The sequence below is a fragment of the Apis dorsata genome, unplaced genomic scaffold (assembly GCF_000469605.1).
Source record: "Apis dorsata unplaced genomic scaffold, Apis dorsata 1.3 scaffold_99, whole genome shotgun sequence".
In the NCBI taxonomy this organism is placed as follows: Eukaryota; Metazoa; Arthropoda; class Insecta; order Hymenoptera; family Apidae; genus Apis; species Apis dorsata.
In genome coordinates, this window is record NW_006263397.1 from 1,813,310 (window position 1) to 1,818,936 (window position 5,627).

General features: G+C 38.3%; 1 protein-coding gene across 5 annotated transcripts in view; it reads right to left on the bottom strand.

Moving 5' to 3' along the window:
• Positions 1-5,627, bottom strand: part of LOC102678389 (sestrin homolog) — a 140,092-nt gene that overhangs the window by 19,171 nt on the left and 115,294 nt on the right. The window contains exon 2 of one of the 5 annotated variants that reach the window (XM_031508759.1): positions 4,226-4,234. The exons of 3 other annotated variants lie outside the window; for them this stretch is intronic. The gene's annotated coding sequence lies outside the window, so the exon portion shown is untranslated. Of the gene's footprint in view, positions 1-2,628; positions 2,631-4,225; positions 4,235-5,627 lie in introns of all 5 variants that reach the window. One more of the 5 variants, XM_031508758.1, reaches the window with a different exon arrangement.

A 5,627-nucleotide genomic window follows, 5' to 3' on the forward strand; every position in this document is an offset into this window, starting at 1 on the left:
CGCGAAACTTCCCTCTCTCTCTCTTTCTATTTCTCTCTCTTTCTCTCTCTTTCTCTCTCTTTTTCTCTCTCTTTCTCTCTCTCAGCCTTTTTAATCGCTCGTTAATTCCGCTCGTCAGCGAATATCGAGTTACGATTAGAATAACACCGATCCAAAATGTTTCTAAGAACCATGGTAGAGGCTCACGCGCAACGTCGTAGTTGTTTGCCTAGTTTTCCAGCGAATACGCAACCCTTCTTCCTAAGAAACAAAGGAGCAACATTAACACACGTCGTATTTCGATATCCCGCTTCGCGTAATTGATTCCCTCCCTTCGAAATACCGTCAGAATTCCGTTGGAGAAGTAGTATGCACCACGTGGCGTGGAATATGGATATTGTCCTTGCATTATTCATTCCTCTGTTTACGGGGAAGGGAAAACTCGGGGGCGAACTCGATGCGAGGGGGGGAAAAAGCGAAGGAGAAGCTTTAAAAAGAATGATCGACGAAACGTTTACAGCCTCGAAAAACGCGATCGTAACGCGCTTTCCCGTGATACAGAAGGAGGGAGAGGATTCGTGCGGGAGAATTGCGTCATTAGAAACAGATGTCGGGCAGGGATTCGAAAAAGGGGGCCGCGAAGAAGCTCGTAAAGTTGGCCCACCGTGGACAGGAATGGAATTTAAGTGGCGTTCGAGTCACGAGACGGGAGGGAAGATCAAAAAATTCGACCTAATTTTGCATTGGACGAGTCAGTGAGATCGTTTGATGTCGGATGTTAGGTTGGGTGTGTGAGTTGTGGCGGATAAATCAAATGGTGGTGGGGAGTGTGGGGTCCGACAAATATTTAACTTTCTCCTTCTGTCGATCTATATATCGCTCTCTGTCCGACTATCTTCGTCCCAGAAATAACGTACAAGTAGGGAGAAGAGACGGAGTGGACTTGATAGAAAAGTTATTGGAGGGGATAACGCTACAAGGAATGCGTAAACACGATGATATCGCGTTAATTGAGTTTCTTTTTTTTTTCTTTTCTTCTTTTTGGTTTCGAACGATTGTCTTCCCTTTTCAAAATGACCGCGTTTTATTTAACTGTTAAATTTTTGAGATGTGAAAGAAAGATCTACACACATTGAGAAGAGAAAGAGAGAATACGGCGGTGATAAGTGGAATGCGCCACTTTATTGGCTATTTCTGCAAATTAATCAAAGTTGGTATGTACCGAGAAATCGAACGATCGAGATAAACTTGATCAACGTGCAGAAAGGAATTCAAAATACGAGGGTCACGATAGAATAATCGCAAAAATGAAGCCTCAAGGCGACTCCGTTCGTCGTCGTCGTGGTTATGTCTATTTACGTTGATGGAAGCGAGCACATAGACGTGAAAGAAATAAAGATAACCGAACGAGCGACAAACAACGGGCAGAAAGGCCGGGGTAATACACTCGAGAAGTCGATTATATGAAACCTTGTACCATATTATTCCGTGTATATCACTCCCACGCGTGAGTGGCGCGCGCGCGTTCAACCAGCAAAGCCATTCCTCAAACTGAATCTCTAACAACACCCATGCGTGTTTAAAAGATGCTCGATAAAACCGACAATGAGCCTTCCTCTCTTCCTTTCTGACAATAAACGAAACGAGATGCTGCTTTTTATAACTTTTCTTTATCGAGGATGTAACAATTTTTAAAGATCAGATAGATAGAATTCGAGAATCCGTGGATGACGACCCCGGGGCCGGGGTCTACACACCTTTCGCCAAGGCGGTCCTCAAATTCGTTCGCGTTATTACTTCTTTTCGTTCGACTCTAAAGAAAAACTCAAAACTTGCAATATAGAAACTTTGAAAATTCGTTCGTTCATATAATCTAAGATTAAAAGATTCAAAATATAACACTCTGATCTAAGATTAAAAGATTCAAAATATAACACTCTGATCTTGTTGCAAAATATTGAAATGTTGTTCAACGTGATTCACAAATCTTTCCCTAGGAATTGAACGTTCGTTGACCCACGAGAGTCAGGAATCGGGAAGACGAGAAAATTACTTTATCGTGGGCATAATAGGTAATACGTCGATTATAAGTGCGCCGCGTAAATGGGAAATTAGGGTAGAGCGTTAAAAGAGCCTGCACGTTTTACGATCCGTACGTGACTAAATAGACGTGAAACGGGCCGTTCTAAAGGAACGGAAGGGGACAATAGAATAATATCGTAACCCGCCACCCACGGTCAACGTTAATCGCAATCGTTTACAGAGATACGACTTAATTAACATCGGCGATTAACGTTGCATCGTGGTCATTCTGTATACAACACGCGTGTATGCTTGTTTTCGAGTTTCTCACGATTCTCTCTTATGCATCCTCGTTGTCTGTGCCCTATTGTCTGTGGAGGCGGATGTTGAAGCGATACGGATTAAATGGAACGATGCAACCGAGCTATGTATCTATCTAATTTAAATTTGCTCGTGTATGATCTATTAGAAGACTCGACAATCGAATTTTTAAACTCAAATTATTTGTATTCATAATACATCGATATTTTATATTTTGTATAAACTCGAAAAGGAATATCTATTCATAATCTGTTATCATTGTGTAATTTTTTGTGTAAACCAAAGAAACCAAAAAATCAATAAAACGTCTAATCTAGAAGAAACGTATGAGTCAAAGTTGAAAACAATAAGATCACAAATCTTAACGCGATGCAATCTCCGAAACGGAAAGAACAATTATCAGAGATCAAACATTTCTCGCGTCGATAAAATTGGAGCAAGAAAATCGCAACGAAGAATCATAACATGTCCAATTCCATGACTGGGAAAACAATTCTGCAAAGATACGAGGGTAAATGTTAAAATTGGACTTGGGCAAGTGTGTTGAGAAATTGGTCAGATTTCACGTCCTTTTAAAACGCCTATCTTTACACTAGCCAAGCACAAGGCGTGCTCTGTCAGCTCAAAGCCACTTATTTGCCTGGCCTAAAACAACATCTTCCAGCACACCGCTCGAGAATGTCACTGGCCTTATCGCGCGTGTGAGAAGCGGCGAGAATTGGCAAACACACGCTATACGTATAAAACAGAACCGGCTGTTCCGCGTTTCGAAAAGGGAAAAAAAAAAAAAAAGAAGAAAAAAGGAAAAGGAAAAGGAACGTGGTCGGTCGTTCTCTCTTTCAAAATCGTGAAAACAGGTTCTCGTTTCCGATATCGAATGACGCAACTTAGTTAGTTCGATACACAACCTTCGAAGGGAATTTAAACGGCGTCATTTATTCGACTTTCTTCCGCTTGATAAATGAAATAACGTTGGCAACTCGAAAAATAGAGGCGTGATTAAAATCGAGCAAAACCGCTTATCTTGTTTTCGATAGGACTCGAAGGACAAGCGTCGAGTTCTCATATTGGTATTACGTATGGAAATTTTGACTCGCCTATAAGCGAACATGAACGTGAGAAAAATATAATTTCTAAAATTGAATATGAATGAACTTAAAGATAATCTCGTATATATCGTTTATGAAAAAAATATTATTATCCAATTTAAAAGAAAAATAATTATCTGTTTCTCTATTGATTATTTAAAAAAATTCATTGGAATTTCAAATTAATTGAAAATATTAATTTAAACACCATTGTCAAAAAAATATTAGAAGATATTCATTTCTCAATCATTCAATTTAAAGAAAAGAAGAACTCAAATTCTTTCAATGAATCCTACCAAAAAAATAAACACGTACCAGGTTCCGAATAATCGAATAACGAAAAGAAAATCAAGAGTATATAATATACAAATATAAAAAAACTAGATTAAAAAATTGATTGGAGTCACGCAAGTACATCGTTCGGCCGATCGTATCGAGACGAAACGAATAGTCAAAGTTGCATATCGTGTAAAATCCGATAATTCAGACGATCAACTCATCGAAACGATTCGAAAAGAACGAGTGGACAGAGAGAGAAGACGAATGAAAACAAACTCGGTTGGAAAATATGAGAAATACTAAGGCTACTAAGGGAGAAAGAAAGAAAGAAAGAAAAAAAGAAAGAAAGAAAGAAAGAAAGAAAGAAAGAAAAAAGGAGGAGGAGAAACACGGTCCGGGGAACAAAGGAGCTTTTGCGAGTTCGATGCTCCTTTCTTATCAGGGAAGGAGACTGTTGCGGCTAAGCCAAATCGTGGTTTGATTGGTCTGCTTGGCCTCGACGTCATTCCATCGATTGTGAATACGCTACGCGATACCAAACGTGTCTCCCCGTCTCTGTCGTTCGTTCCTTGTGTCGTGTGTTCGAACACGTTCCTGCGATTTGAGCACGGCCAAGTGACAAAGAGCGACAAAGAAGGCCGAAAATGGCGGGTGCATGAGAATGAATCTGAAAATTAGGGAAAAGAATATTTTTTTTTAATTTTAAAATTTCCAAGAAATTAAAAATAATTTTACGTAAAATTTGGAATTTATCGAAATTTTGATCTGTTTCAATTGTTAAAATGGACTTGTTTTAAAAGCCGCGCGCTTAAATGGATAAATATATGGCGGGAAATTTTGAATTTAGAGTTTATCGGAAAAAATGATGATTCTTTTTTTAGCTAATATAAAAACAGATCAAGAATTTCTCTTATATAATTTGCAATTAAATAGTTGACTGATTGAAAAATAAAGCTGCGAATGACTTTCAATACGGTTATATAATCCTATCACGCGTATGTGATATTGAATTGAATATAACGCAACATTGTATACACTTAACCCCTTAGATTATAATTTTTACTGTATACATTATATATTGCTGCGTCAATATTAGTTTTAAAACAAAACGAAAAATGAAAGTAAGCAAACACGATTTGTATTACACGAATCTAAGAATTTCTTATAACTAAACTTAAAATTTTGATTAAAAAATCAAAAGATTGAAAGAAATCTATTCCTATTAAAAAATCCATACGATTTTCCTCGGGAAAAAATTAAAAGTAAAACACTTATTTAGTTTTTTTTCTCCCCTCATCGTCAAAATAATGCTCCATCGCGAGAATACGAGAAAACTGACCTCAACAAAATATCGCAGGCGAAAGACAGGGGGTCGAGACAGAGAAGAAGACGAAGAAGAAATAAGAAAAGGCCACGAAATAAAAAGAATAAAAAGAAGGAACCCCTCGGAGAGCAATTACGCCGATCGAGGATAGCGTTATGGGCTCCTCCGCAGGGACTCCAGTCTGTGGAAAAAAACCGGTCAGCGAGTGGTATCATAAACAATGACTTTCTAACTAGGATGGACGGGCGCACGGAACCGGGGAGCACCGCAAGAATTATACGTTGGCCGTCTGATAGATTCCAGACGCCATTGGACGCTTGTCTAACGGGTCCATGAAATATGAATCGGATCAAGGGGATAAAGACGTCGAATACCAGCGAGAAATAATCGATGGTTTAGAAGCCTTTTACGTCGTGCTCTGAAATTAAAAGAATAATCTTAATCGATAATGATTAAAGTGTTCGTAATAAGAATAACACTTGTACGATTTCAAGGCATTCCATCACAATTTCACGATTTAATTGGATACGATTCTTTTGCAATAATATTATTTATAAAAAATATTTGTCTCGAAAAAAGAATGAAAATTGATAAGGAGTTCGTTTTTTTTTTTT